The 15,025-nt window shown below is 49.8% G+C and overlaps 1 long non-coding RNA gene across 3 annotated transcripts in view; it reads left to right on the top strand.

Moving 5' to 3' along the window:
* Window positions 1-14,203, top strand: part of LOC103015049 (uncharacterized) — a 158,083-nt gene extending 143,880 nt beyond the window's left edge. For 2 of the 3 annotated variants that reach the window (XR_451299.2, XR_451300.2), the window contains 2 exons: window positions 4,334-6,397; window positions 11,915-14,203. This is a non-coding gene — a long non-coding RNA (uncharacterized LOC103015049). Of the gene's footprint in view, window positions 1-4,333; window positions 6,398-8,086; window positions 8,131-11,914 lie in introns of all 3 variants that reach the window. The other variant, XR_009006454.1, reaches the window with a different exon arrangement.
* Window positions 14,204-15,025: the final 822 nt, after the last annotated feature.

Here is a 15,025-nt window from a genome sequence, read left to right on the forward strand (position 1 = left end):
ACGTGCAACGGTTCTCAGCACTGGCCTCATGTCGGCATCACCTGGACAGCTTTAACTGCTGCCCTGTCCCGTCCTAGTGGGTTCCGACCTCACCAGGCTGGGGTGAGAAGTTTGGCCCAGGAAGTTTGAAGAACTTCCCAGGTGATTCTAATGTGCAGCCAAAGTCAAGAATGAACCGCTACTCAAGAGGCGGTGTTTCTCTACAGGGGGCGATTTTGTTGCCCGCTCCGCCCCCGACCCCAGATGTAGGCCGGTGTCTGAGACATTTTCAGCACTGAGAGGGGCTTCTCCCGGCTTCCAGGGGGTGGAGGTCAGGGGTGCTGCTGAGCGTCTTACAATGCATGGGACAGCATCCCCGCCCCCGCCCCCGCCCAACAATTATCCTGCCCAAAAGTCACTAGTGCCAGAATTTGAGAAACCTTGCTCTAGAATGGTGGTTTCACACTTGAGTGTGCACCAGAATGACCCAGAGGGCTTGTTAAGACACCGAATGCTGGGTTCCACCCCCAGAGGTTTTGATTCAGTAAGTCTGGGGTAGGGCCTGGGAATTTGCATTTCTGAGTTCCCAGGTGCTTCTGAAGCTGTTGTCAAGGGCTGCACATTGAGGACCACTACTCTAGGATGACTCTGAATCCTGTTTCCCTAGGTCTGTGGTATATTGGATCCATTATGATTAGTAGAAAAGTCTAAAATAACAGTGACTTAATAACGAGGGCAGAAGAGCATTCTCTCTCACGTAACAGAAATCCAAAGAAAGGCCATCCACAGCTAGTATGGCAGTTCTGGAGTTATCAGGGATCCAGGCTTCCACCTTCTGGTTAGATTATCTTAGTGCATGACTCCCATTTTCATTGGAGCCCCTCAAAGTCCAAGATGGTTGCTGGGGCACCAGCCATTATGTCCTCACTGAAAGCAGAAGGGAGTAAAGGCAGATAGGGAAAAATGGGGCTCCTTCAAACACCTTTGGAACAGCCTCCCCAGAAGTTCCACAACACTTTTCACATCCATTTCTTTGACCGGATCTTAGTCACATGGCCCTAGCTAAGCTGCCAAGGGAGACTGAGAAACATAGTCTTTTTACTCTGGGCCACAATGTGCCAGCCAAAAATGAGAGTTATGTTGCTTAGTAGAAAAGGGAGAAGAGATACTGGGATGGGCACTTAACAGCGTCTGCCCATATCTGCACGTCTAATCCTTCCTAAGAGGTATCATTTATTTGGCATCTGCCACGTGCCATGTGCTTTTCATGCAGTATCTCATTTAATCCTAAAAGCTCTGCAGGGCAGATGATAATATTATCTCTGTTTTTGCAGATGGCAAAACTGAGGCTTTCGGAGATGAAGCTACTGGCCCCAGTGACGGTCACCAGTGGTGTCATCTGAGAGCCCACTTCAAAGCTTGGGCTGCTTCTTGCCTCAGTTACTCTCAGAGACTTGACTTTTTCCTTCTCAGCCTGTAGAGTGGCTGTTAGACCTCCCCAAGCCAAATTCCCCATTGTCATCGGTATTTATGCTGTGATACCCTCTTCTCTAGGTCTGTGGGGAAACAGACAAGATACGCCCTGATTGACAAGATTAGTTTCCTCTGTGCTGCCATGAAATTATCACAGACTTAGTGGCTTTAATCAAGACTCATTTATTCTCTTAACAGTCTCTTACATTAGTCAGTTTCACAGGGCTGAAGTCAAGGTATCTGCAGGGCTGTTTCCTTCTGGAAGCTCTAGGGAAGAGTTTGTTTCCTGGCCTTTCTAGCTTCTGGGGGGCCACCTGCTTCCCTTGCCTCATGCTTTCTTCCTTGAATCGCTCACTCCAGCCTCTTGCTTTTGTTATCACATCTCCTGCTCCTTCTCCTGTGTCACATCTCCCTCTGCCTCCCTCTTATAAGGAGACCTGTGATTACATTTGCCCCGGCTCCCCCGATATTCCAGGATAATCTCTGCATCTCAAGATGCTTAACTTTTTGCTGTAGTAGGTAACATTCACAGGTTGCTGGATTTATTAGGATGTGAGTATCTTTGGGGGCTAATATTCAGCCCGTCGCAGGGGCCGTCTTGCTGCTGTTCTTCCTTTCCTGGTCCCCAGTTTTTCTCCCATGGGTTGTTCCACATGTCAACTCTACATGCATTTTACTTCCGTCCCGGGAGTTTTCAAAGAGGCCAGAGGCAGGGTCTGAAGGGCCAGGTGGTGCTTTGGAGGCTTGTCTAACCAGCTCCTAGTGGCCATAGAAACGGGCATGAAAACATTCAAGTGGGAGAAGATTGGGGAAGGGGATCCGGCCCTAGAGGTGGCAGAGTGACTTAACCTGGGGAATGATGCTGGAGGGAGAGGCAAGAACAGCTGCCCTGGCGGTCCCAGGTCCTAACCCCTCCGGGCTGGGTTTCTAAGTAATCTCTCAAATCTCTAGGTGCCTGCTAATCCAAGGGCCCCACTGCCTTTCTCTAAGCTAATAGAGGCGTGTCTTTGGCCAAATACAAATGCTGCACCTAGAAGAGTTTGATGAGAGGAGGGGCGAGTGTCAGGCTCTGCTTAGGCTGGTCCTAACCTCATTTTCCTCCCCTGGGTCGATGCCCTCGTTTCCACCCCTCCCCCAGCCCCCTTGGCTGGGTCTGCCGGGCTGGGATGAGTCCGGGGAGGGGTGGGGTGGGGTCGTGTGTTTTGCTTTTTATTTTATTTTGCCCATGCCTCCCGACATTCCCCTCTGTGTTTAATGTCCCACTGCCAAGTGCATGTGGTTGCCGGGCGACAAGAAGGAAGTCCCTGTGTGATTCACCGGGCTGCTGCCAGTTAATTTGCTAGCTGCCTGAGTCTCCCTGGGGAAAGGGCTTCTCCCTGGTTCCCTCTGGGGCAGCTCAGAGGGCTGCTGGCCAGGAGGGGAAAGGAAACCAGAACGTTCAGCAGAACTTTGAGGTTATTGGGGGCGTTTGGGGGTCCAAAGGAAAGAGAGTGTCCGGAGGGCCTGGACAACACCTGGGCGAGGTGTCTGGTGTCCCTCTTGGCCACCGATCGGAGAGCCGCCCGGAGCACCAGGGTGCCTCTGCTTAGGCTCGTTGGCTGGCTTTTTTGGGGTGCTGGCTCGTGCACATGCAGACTCTCTCTCCCGTCACAGTTCTCCTGCAGACAAGTGTCCTGAACCGTCTTCTCCCTGCTCGACCTCCTCCAGGCCCTTAGGTGGTGTCCTCCCATCTCTGACAATCAGCACCCTTCTCTCTGGTTTCACGGTAGCCGCCCACAGCCCCGCCAGGGGTTCAGCCAAAGCCCACAGGAAGGAGAGCTGCCTTGAACCAGCCTGAGCCCCGACCCTCGCCGGTCTCTAGGGGGACGGAGGGAGCCCGTTGCCCGACTGCCCCCAGAAGCCTTAGTGCATCTCCCTCAGATATTGCTGTCCTTCTGGCCTCGTGCTTTACAGTGTTGCCTCCCTACTATGACCTACAGGGGTGGGGTTTGCCTGTCTGGTTTATATCTGCGTTCAGGGCATCTCATCCAATGTGGTGCTTGTGAACGCATGGATTTGCAAGTTATTCCTCGTAGGTTGATGGTGATTGTTGGAACCAGAGACGTGGAGCCCGGATTACCTGGGTTCGTGAATAGGTCTCAGCAGTTTTCAAATGGGGATGTCCCCTGAGGGCATTTAATGGTAATGAACATATTTGTCACTCAGAAATGGGGTAGATGGCGTGGTGGGAAGCCAGGAAAGCATGACGAGTCCAAGTGCATCTTCATTTGCTTGCAATCAGCATTACAGAAAGGGAACTGTGTTAAGTCGTATCTTCCCATTTCCCTGGAGGGGCCCCATCCACTCTGGATAATCTCCTAATTAGTTGTTAAGGGTCTTGTGAAAGCAGAGAGACGTTCCAGCTGAAGTGCACATTAGGATGAGGGACCAGGTGCTTGTCATCCTATGTTGAGAACATTGGTGCCCTCTGTGCCTCAGTTTTCCCATGTGTAAACTGGGTAGTCTGACACCTCCATGCCCCCGGCCCCATATCTCATGGACATAACAGAGACATGCTGAAAAACAGAATTTTCCACTTCCTCTGAGCAGGCTGTATTCAGTGGTTTGTTTTTTTTTTTTTTTAAATCAGTTATGGGTGTAGTGGTGAGATTTGTGTAGAGGGTTCCCAGCCATGATTCAGCATACAGGGAGTTCCTTGAATGGTATAAATTGGCCTTTCTTCTTCCTTAATGAAAATAATGCTTTTAGAAGCAGTGTGTGTTCTGTTCAGTAGCTAGAACATTCTGGACTAAAGGCAGTAGGGTGACGCTCATTGTTGAAGGACATCTGTTGAAAGGACAGAAGCCAGAATCTCACTGTTACGCTGTTTTTTGGTCCACAGGCCTGGAAGGCAGGACAGGTAAAGAGCTGTTCCTCTTCACCCACACTTCCCACCAGGAACCTTAGTGGAGCCAAAGTTTGCCACTAGGACCACCACAGGACCTGGCTAAGATAGGACCATCTCTTAAGAGGCAAGAGCTCTGGATTTGATTGAGAATTCTTATTTTGGAGAATAAAGAAACTTCTGGATTGGAGAAGACATTCGAGGAGAAAGCAAAGACCCTTGCCCTGAGGAATAGTGTCTTGTGTTGACCTGCATGAACTGGAGGCCACCTACAATTAAAGAAGATGCCAGGGTCCCGGGCCTTCTTCTTCCTTCTGGTGGGAAACGTTTCTTCTGCTGCTGCCTGGTCTTAAGACTCCCCTGTACCAGTCCTTGGGAACCAGAGGGCTTTCTGCCCCACCCTTTCTTGCCCCCTGCACCCGCCACGTCTGCTGTGCCTTTGGACTCAGCAGTTCTTCTCATTCGCTCCATTATCTCCCACCCAGATACAGAGTGAATAGTTACCTACATGTAGGTCAGTGGGATCTTACTTTTTGCTCCTGCTTCTTCTGAGGAGGCCGATGTTTGCACGTTGCTGTACAAGCAGCCTTGGAATAGTATCCCTTCTCATCTATGTGGGATCTGGCCCCCACAGGCTCCAGAGTGTTGCGCATCTGTGCGGAAATCCTTCAGGCTCTAATATGCTAGGATGTTGGAGGGGGCTTCGGCAGGGAGCTGGATCCTGAAGGCTAGCGTCCCCCACGTTCAACTTTCTTGGTTTGGATCGCATGCAGGTGTGCGTCTGGAGGAGCAGAAAATGAATACGCCTTCGTTTACACAGATGCATGGTCCACTGTGAAGACTCTCTTCCTTCCAGCTGGGCAGTTGAGGTCCATGTCAGAACATGATGCTTCATTACAGAGTATCCAGCGACCAGAGTTGATGGTGTTTCTTGAGGACCCTCTCCCTCCAGTGTGTGCTGGTGACACCTACACCCGACCATAGGTGGGGCCCCACGAAACACAAGTCCTGTTTGTTCCTTTCACTCTGTAGCCACCATATATGTGGCTGAAAACTTTTCCTGGAGACTGATCGTGGTTCAACCTTGTCCAAAATGCAGAGCCAGAGATGTGTGTACTTTCTCTTTCCAAAGCAAATGGATGACTTGCCTTTGTAAAAAGAATTCAAGCCAGACGTATACATGTTCCCTGGGTTGTAGATGCTGCGTATGTATGACCATTTAGTGATGTCAGTGTCTTGTCAGGGGAGCAATGGGGTCCATCTTGGCGTCTCAGATTCACCACCAAACAAATGAGGGGAACCTCTGAGGGATGTTTCGTGCTATTGAAATGGGAAGCTTGTTTGTGGGCTTTCACCTTCCTTCCTTGACCAGTATACACACGCCTCACATTAGCTTCCTTCGGGTTTTAAGGAAAACAGACCCATTTATATCACCTCTGTAAATGCTGGTGTGTTTCAGGTTGCCATGGAAACAACGTATTGATAGAAAGGAAACAGTCTACTCAGCAGCTGCCCACCCAGGCCTTCCCAAGAAGCCCAAGTCATTCAAGATACCCAGTCTCAGTGGGTGGTTTCCAGGGATAGCAAAACTGAACCACCATGCTCACCTTGATCTTCCGTTGGCATCAGCACCCGCTGCTCCTGATTCTAGGAGACTGCCATGGTGATGGGCTGATGGTGACTATCTGTCCCAGTTTGCCCGGGACTGAGGGATTTCCTGGGATGCAGGACTTTTGGTGCTAAACCTGGGGCAGTCCTAAGCAAATTGGAACAACTGGTCACCCTACTGGAGACTCGATGACCTTGCCTCTGCTTCTACTTCATCTGCTGGAACTGGCTGATGCTCTTGATTGGCTTGGCCAGATGCCATTCAGAGCCCTTGCGTCTGGCCACTTCATTGGCCACTGGGCAGCCTCTAGATGGACCAGGCGCACCAACCGATCTTGACCACATGAGTTGTTTCCAAGGTGGCAGGACTGCATGATACTGAATCAAAACCTGGCTATAAAGAACCAGCTGAGACCACATCCTTCAGAAGCGTGCTGTGGACAGATGGGCATGGTAGGTATTCAAGGTACCAGGGGTTCCTTTCCCGTACAATCCTACTTACAAAGGTGAAGTGAATCTTTTCCATTGAGAAGAAAACAGTTCACTGTGAAACAAAAACTAATACAGCCACTGGAAACAATGGAAAAAAGACTATGGTGTGTGCGTGTGTGTGTGTGCGCATGCGTATCATACAAGCACAGACTGTGTAGAATAATGAGCCAAGAAGAAAATTCTGCATCTTAGCGAGACTAAGAGCTAAATACCTTTGGGATGGTGTTGTCTGGAGAGGGAAGGAGTTGGCTACAAGACTTCCTGAAATCCCTTTGAACTCTAGGGTCCCTTAAAATATCAGGGGCATGTAAATTGGGCCTAAGTGTGTACTTTCTGTCTGAAGTCTCCTAGATAACCTTTGAGTTTAACTCAGATAGTGTTGAATGGGGACCCCCCCCCCCACCCAGCTCACCCTTACCTTTCCAGACACTGGCTTTATCTGGGATAAGGCAGCGGAACTTGGTGGTGGTAGCAGGGAAGGAGGAGAAGGTTGTGCCAGCCCAGCGTGGGGTGTTCATGACAAGTCAGAACAATCTGAAGGCAAATTACAGGTTCTTTTCAGGTTCGCTAAAGCCAGGCTCTCAGGATGGCATGCCATCCTGAAGTTGTTGCTTCTTGCCGAGGGGATCATGTCTCTATCTTTTCTGCTGAAAGACAAGCATGAGCGTCTGGAGCCCTGGAACACGGGCCTCCAGCTAATCATGCTCATCTTGCGTGGTGTGGCCCCAGAAGGTCATCGCCTGTCAGGGTGGAGATGAGCACACAAACACCTAGAAAGGACTCTCTCATTACCCACGTGTAGAGGTTAAGACTCGACCTTGTGCACCTGGGTCTTTGCCCCTGTTCTGACTCTCCTTGCCTTCACTGCCATTGAAGGAATGCTAGCCAGCTCCTGGGGGTGTCATTTTTCTTTTTTAAAAGATGGACTCATTTCAGATATTTCCTTCGATCATATCCCACACACGGTCGTTGGTTCCAGAAGAAGTCCCACTGCTGTGCCAAAAGCAACAATTTCCTCTTTTTCTCTCTTTTCTTATCTTCTCATCCACGTCGAATCCCAGATTCCCAGAGCCTGAAGTGGTCTAAAGCATCACTCTTATCTAGATCTACCTCTGACTAATGCAGGAATCCTGTTTCCCACATCAGATGAGGGATGGTCCAGGCCTGGGGGAGGTCAGCCTTTTTGGCAGAGTGGGAGAGACCTGGGAGAGAAGGTTGGATGATATTCAACCTGGTGGGGAAGCAGAATTTTAAAGAGCAGTTGATGGGCCGCCAAGTGTCCACGAATGTCAGTTTCTTCATCGGGTATTGAGCCACAGTGCATCTTACTTCTGGGTCCAGGTGTCTTATGCTGATAAAAAGCACAGAGTCAGAAGACAAGGAGACCTAAGTTTTTGTCTCAGAAAGTCCCCCTTCTTAAGTCCTTCCATGTACAATGAGGGAGTCAGGCCACACATTCCCCAAAGCCTCTTCTACCTCTGCCGTCCACAATGCCGCCATATTGGATAGAATTCATGACTTAAGAGATTTGCTATTTTTTAAAAAAATTTTATTTTATATTGGAGCATAGTTGATTAATGATGTTGTGTTAGTTAATTCGGTTGTACATATGCATGTATCTATTCTTTTTCAAATTATTTTCCCATTTAGGTTATTACAGAATATTGGGCAGAGTTCCCTGTGCTATACAGTAGGTAAGATTTGCTTTTTTTTTTGTTTTTTCTCTCTGGCTCTAGTCCTGCCTTAACTTCAACTTGCTCCGAGATCGTGTATAAATCACTCAAGCCTTTTCTCCGGCTCTCAGTTTTCTCATCAATAAAATGGGAGAGGGGAGGGTGAAGTGGGTGGCCTTGATGATCCTCCAAGGTCCCTCCCATGTGTCAAGTTCTAAACCTTGCCTGACGCAGCTGATGTCTGACAAGTAGCTCTCTCTGCCTTTGCCTTCGGCTGCACAGGCCAAAAACGGGGCTGTCCTGGGAAGTCCATGACCAAAGACTACTTCAAAGCTGCTTGCCCTTGTTGTCAGCTACACGGAGCAAGAGTCTGTCGAGGGAGAAGGCAAATAGACACAGAGACTGATGACCGGAGAGGGGAAGGGGGACTGCTGTTTACCTGGGGTGACTGGGAGGGGGAAAAAACCCACCTGCCGTTTTGACCAGTAAATAAAAACTGGGAGCTCTGCGTGGCTAAAACTGTAGGGGATTTCTTAGTTTGCTTAGCGAAAGGCAAATATTAAGTCTTACGTTGACCTGTCCTGGGACCTCCCTTTTGGCTTTTGTATGCTGTCCAGCGCTGATCACCGTGTACTCCAGGTTATCAGGTTCTGCCGAAGGGTTTTTTTTTTAAAAATTGTTTTCCGTCTCTTTCTCCTTTCCTTCCTCCTTTGCCTGCCCCCCACTCCCACCTTCTAGGGTAAGGGTAGCTCAGGCCTGGGTTTTGGAGAGGCGGGGAGCGCAGGATGTGGAAGACTTGTTGTCCTGGGCGTGAAGTCACCTGTGTTCAGGGCTCCGGCTGCCCTGGGGGTTACCCTTGGCCATGGCGCGCTGGCTCAGGGCTGCAAGCCCACCAGGTGGTCCTCGGGCATCTCCTCCATCCTTGAGCTCTTCGAAAAGTTAGGTCCCAGGCTGTTGGGTGAAGCTCTTGCCTCTCATTAAACTTAAAATAAGCATCACCACAGCCGTTGGATAAAAGATACAGATCTCCCGTTTCTAAGTGGTTTCACAGTGACAGATGATTCCAGCCTGACGTGCTGAAAGATGAACTGATCAGCTTGTCACTCCCCATGTGAGACAGGCTGGGACCTGGGACCTGGGACCCTTTGCTGCAGTGCTTGCAGCTGCACAAACGACTCCTGAGCAACAAAATACAAAGAAACTATAAGGGACTAAAAATAACTGCGTGCATGCGCAGTTGGGGCAAGTTCTGGACAACAAGATACAAAGAGACCAAAAACCCAACTGCCTGTTTCTGAAGAGCGAAAACAGGTGTCGGGAGCCAAAGCAGGGTCCTGCGCAGGCCCCCCTGCACACAGCACCACCAAAGGGGTGGGCAGACCACCTCAGCCACCGCTCCGGCCCGACCCCTGGACACACCCCTCCCCTCACCCCATATGAGGAACAAGTTCACACCCCCTCAGGGAGCAATCAAGGGGACCTGTTACTTGTTTTTGCTCCCCACTGCTGCAGCAGGGGCCCCAGTAAAGCCTTGCCTGAATTTCTTATCTGGCCTCTGATCAATTTCGATCGATTGAGGAAGGCCAAGAACCCTGGTCAGTATCACATGGAGTGAGATATCCAGACCTCCAGGGGCTAGACAACCACCCAGTCTATCCTGTTTCCACGTATGAGCTGCAGTGAAACTAAACTAGATGGCATCTAGTTTACCTTACCCTTTGCCGTAAGCATCTTCAGTCTGTTCTAAAGCGCTGCAGTTCCGGGGTACTCGCGTCTCCTGGGTGGTGTTCGCTAACACCCACCCACTGTGGGGTACAGCACACCAAGGTGCGCTGCTCCGTGTCACACCCCTATGCCCTTTTCCAGGCCACCCTGGTCACCGTCCGCGGAGGAGGCATCTTACCAGCCCACCCGGATATGACGGGCAGTTCCCCACCACTGCTCATGCAGTCAAGAGTTGGGAATGTTCTGGAATTGCTTAATTAAGAAAGTTCCTTTCACACTCCAGTAGTGATTTTTGATTGAACTCAGCATGAGTCTTAATCCTCTGGCCATTCTTCCTGGATGAGTCTATGCTTTAAAAGATCTATGTTGGGCCACCAGGCTACTGAAATCCTGTTAATCCTTCAAGGCTCATTTCAGATGCTCCCTGCTCTAGGACGCCTTCTTGGGTTTCTTCTTCCCTCTCAACCAGTTGTGACCTCTCCCTCTGTCACATATTCTCTTAAAGCATCTGGCACTGGCTAGGTACCCCAAAACACTGATCCCTCCTTCCTCACCAGAACACCTTTCGTATGTCATTTACTATGCTTATACTGAACTTGTTTTAAACTTGTTTCTCCCAACATTCCTCTGTCTGTCTGTCTGTCTCTCTCTCTCTCTCATAAAAGCAGGAACAGGGTCACTCCGTACACTTTGAAATGTATCCCTAAAATGCCCAGTAATGTTCAGGATCACGTGGCGGGCACTGTGATTGACATTTCATCCTCAGAAATTAGAGATGTACAAGGATCCATGGCTTTGCTCAAGTCTTATATGTGAGAGCTGGGATTCATACCAAAGTCATTGGACACCTGAAGTTCAGAGCTCTTAAGTTGTATCATAGTGGCTTTTACCTGGTAGATATACAAGGGAGATGTTGAGTTGACTTTCCCTATTAGTGATCTGTTACTGTGTATACCACTAAGGTTGCCTGTTTTTTGTCTGCCTATTAATCAATAAAGTGTGTTCTGAACAGCAGAGAAAATGTGCTTGTTCCTTGATGGGTTGCTTTCCCTGCAGAATCTCTTCTTGAAATAGAATATGTCTGGTTTTTGCCAGTTATCTGAGAGTTAGGGGTGATTTTTCAGGTAGGAAAGAGAAATTTAAAATCAAAAGTTTAGGTCAGAATTTCTAAAGAATTTCACAGTGTCTAATAGGGAGAAATACAGAAGAAAAACACAACACGTATGAGATGTCTTTTGCCTTCGGGGTCTTACAGTCTGGTCAGACAAGAATGGCGCACACAAAATCATCAATCGCATTTGCCAAATAAACTCATGGTTAGTATTACTGGAGAATCTGGGTGGATAACGCTGCCTGCTCTTCACCCTGTCATGAATGTTTCCAGCAAGTCGCAAACAGAGAAGTTGGATTATGATGAGCAGAGCCCCTGCTAATGGGGATGGACCTCCTGGGTTCCAGGGCTTACCACGGGGGGACAGAAGGCAAAGGTGGGAGACGCACCATTTGAGAGCAAGCAGACCCCGGGAGAGGAGAGTCTGTTCCCATTTGCTATCTGATGAACCAACCCTTCTGTGGGGAGGAGAGCAGAAAGGTTGGCAGAAGTTTCACCTTTTGGGGGAAGAGAAGAACTCAAAGACTGCCCCCTCTTCTTTGTACAAATGAGTAAAATTAGAATTTGGACAAAGTGGGGGTCATCTGTGGGCTCTGGTCACCAAGACCAATTTCAGACATTCAAGAGATGGTAAGACACTTGGCCAAGAAAAATCAGGCAGTTCAGGAAAGAATACAGCCCAACCTCTTACATACAGTGCTTTACGGTTTAAAAGGTCCTGCCAAAGCTTCTGATTGGAATCACAGCAACTTTGTGAGATGGTATTAAGACCTCTTTGTTATAGGTGAGGAAAGTAAGGTGAGGGAGGTTCAATGACTTGCCCTAGAGCACACCCCGTAAGGCCCCTGCCCTAAGGGCAGTGGTACAGTTTCTCTGTGCAAACTGTATTAGTCACTGTAGGCTGCTGTAACAAAATAGCCCCAAATCTCTGTTGTTTTACCTAATGCCTCTTTCCCATTCATTTTCCAGGGGGATGTGAGTTGGCTGTGGTGGAAACAGGATGCTCTTTTTCATGCAGATATTCAGAGACTCAGGTTCCTGTCTTAGGACATCACCAGACCTCTAGCAGTGACACGTCCAAGGAGTAACTTAACCTCATCTTTAAACTGCTTCGTAAGGTGGTTGCAAGGTTTAGACGAGTTACTGCAGGCGTGGCACTTAGAACGGTGCCAGGGACGCGGCGCTCGATAAATGTGGGCTCTTCGCTCTACGCTCTGAACGTGGAACTGTATGGGCCCATCTGCCGTGACTCTGGGCTCACGTGATTTCTGCGCCTGGGTAGCAGGAGACTTCAAATGCGAACTCCGCCACTACATCTACGGTTCCCCAGTGTGGACAAGGCATCGCTGAATCTCTCCAGCTGTGGGGAGCCCTTTCGGTTGTTTGGTTTGGTTTGGGGGCTAGAGCTGGGTTGCCAGCCGAGAGTATAGATGATGATGCCTGGATACTAGCCCTCGGAACGGCGATTCTCCTTCTTGGGGACCCTCAGCACCACGTCAGCTTCATCTGACTCTAATACCGGTCAAGCTTTGTCTCCCCAAGTCCAGGTTCTCTCCAGAACTTGTCAGTTGCCTCAACTGACTAAGGAAGCCCTGCAGACTACTCAATCAGACATACGCATTGAGTTCTTGAAGCCCTTTCTGTTGCCTCCTCTACCCGGGCAGAGAAAGGAGCTGATCTCACAAGCCAGGCAGGCTTCTCCCCATTTCCACACCTAGATTTCACATCACACCCTTCCTCTCCACTGCAGACCAGTGAGCTCCTCTCTCAGCCCCCCGGCTGGGCGTGGGTTCTTGTAGCTGTGAGACCTCAGTCGCTCAGGATTCTAGCACCAGCTCGTCTGTTCTGTCTTCGGCTCTCCTGGCGCCGCCGGAGAATGGAAAAGCTGGTCTGTTTACAGGACATGGGGCCAGAACAGCATTAAAAACTAAGGAACAAATGAAACGTGGTAAACAAATTTACTTTCCAGTAAGGAGTGCTCCTAGCCCGGTCCTTCAACAGGAACCATTTTCCTCATGTGTTTGGATAAACGTTCATTCTGGGCAATTACCATTCCCAGGGAGCGGCTGCCTATTTCCGTTGGCTATTTATTTTGATTTTGACCGTTTCTCCCCCTTCTGAGCATCAGACACCTAATAGTAAAGAAACTGTGCTCCCTCCCGGGGCACTGGGAGCAACCCCCCAAGCCTTCCTTCTCTCGTCTCTTCCATCACTCCTTCACCTCCAGACAAGGCAAGGACATGGCGGGCATCTTGCCCTGGATGGAAGCTGCTCTCCGGGGAGAAGGAAGGAGGGAAGGAGGTGAAGCAGAGGAGAGAAATGGTTTCAAATAAAAGCTGGAACAGATACAAAGGTTTGTGTGTGGGTGACCGTCTCTTTGAGAAAGCTCTTCAGCATGAATCCCCCTTGTGAGTTTTCGTGGGAGCAGAAAGCCATTGATCTCAGGTTTCCTGACCCCAGCAGGTAGCTTATTGTAAAGCAGTTCATCCAGAGGGGAAAAAATACCTTGTTTCAGCATTTTAATTTTTTTTCCAGGGCTCTGAACCAGACTTGTAAGAAAGGAGATAGAGAGGATTAACTTATTCTTTCCTAGCTCTGAAATAGATGTAACTGGCGGGGGAAAAAAAAAAAAGAAGCAAACAACTTGGAACAATGATTATTCTTGTTTACTTGTTTAGAAATGCATAGTTATGAAGGGCCCCTATTTGCATATTTTAAACTCCCCCTCCCCCTCCTCATTACCCTCTGCCCTGTTTTCCTTCTGTGCTGGGATGGAGGAAGGGAAGGCACACCCTAAGCAGACAGTGGTCAGTGTGGGTGATAACTTACTTTCTGCCTAAGTTCACTTCACTTTCTAAATTCCTTGCCTTTGCCTGGTTGGATGAATTGGTGTTCTTGGTGGTGCTGAATTCAGAGAGGCCCTGAGGAGCGGAGTGCCGCTGACTCACGGACAAGACACGGGGTGGCTCTGGCTTTGGAGTCCTTAAAAGACTGGACTCAGGGCGGCACCAGGAAGGGGCGGGGGCTGGAGGGTGCGCTCTGCCACCCCACCACAGCTTCCCCACGAGCCCCAGCCTGCAAATGGCCTTCCCAACTGCCACTCCCAAACCTTCTCCCAGAGACATCCCAGAGCTGTCACAGGGTCACTTGTCCTGGGCCTTACCTGGGTCACGAGTTGGTGACGTGGGGAAGGGCGAAGCGAGACCTTTCGCCCGTTGGAGGATGTTGGAGACACTTTCCTCTTTGGAGGATGTGGGCTTTCTCACGGCCCTGCCTTCTGAGGGCTGAAGGGTTCTTATTCCAGGGGGTGTGAGACCCTCATTAATAAAACCTGGTTGGCATGGGAATAATCCTGTTCGTGTGTGTTAATGAGTGAAATGCACAGAACCATGTGCTGAGCCTCGATCCCAAAATGTGCTGCTGGCTCTGTGCCTGGTGGGGATGAGCCTTGGGTAGACTTTTCCAGAACACAGGAGGAGATATGTCTAAAGGTCCACCCCCAGCCTGGTGCCCAGGCCCCTTTGAGAGCAATGGGAGTCTCTAACTTAATAAAAATTAGTATTCAACAATCTGATGTGATGAGAGACTGCGGTCCTTGTTCGTGGACCTCGGTTTGGGGAATGCTGAGGTTCAGGTGGGTCAGTTAAGCCACCCAACCTCACTCGGCAAGTTGATGGTGAGCATTGATGCATCGGGCCTCTGGTCCCCACCTGGAATAGGGTTCCCTGGATGCCTAGAGGGTAGTACCTGCAGGGAGAGGAGGCCAGAGAAGGTATCTGGAAAGCCTAGGAGGGAGGAAGGATCCAGTCCAGGCAAAGTGCTGTAGAAGCAAAATCCATTCATGGTAGCTTCATGCCTGCCGTCAGGGTTGGGCGCTCCAGGGTCAAGAATGCTTTGAATAAGAGGCACTGGGGGTGGACCAGCCCTCCACCGGGGACGCTGGGCTCTCCAGGGTGGGGAAGACTTCATCCGGGCTGCATCCCATTCTCAGTTCCGCTCTATTTAGAACACTTTTTTTTTGGTGGAAAGCAGATTGCTGAGGAGGAGAGCACCCGGCCAGGCGGAGAGGTGGCTTCCAGA

Source organism: Balaenoptera acutorostrata, chromosome 20 (genome assembly GCF_949987535.1).
Source record: "Balaenoptera acutorostrata chromosome 20, mBalAcu1.1, whole genome shotgun sequence".
NCBI classification, from domain to species: Eukaryota; Metazoa; Chordata; class Mammalia; order Artiodactyla; family Balaenopteridae; genus Balaenoptera; species Balaenoptera acutorostrata.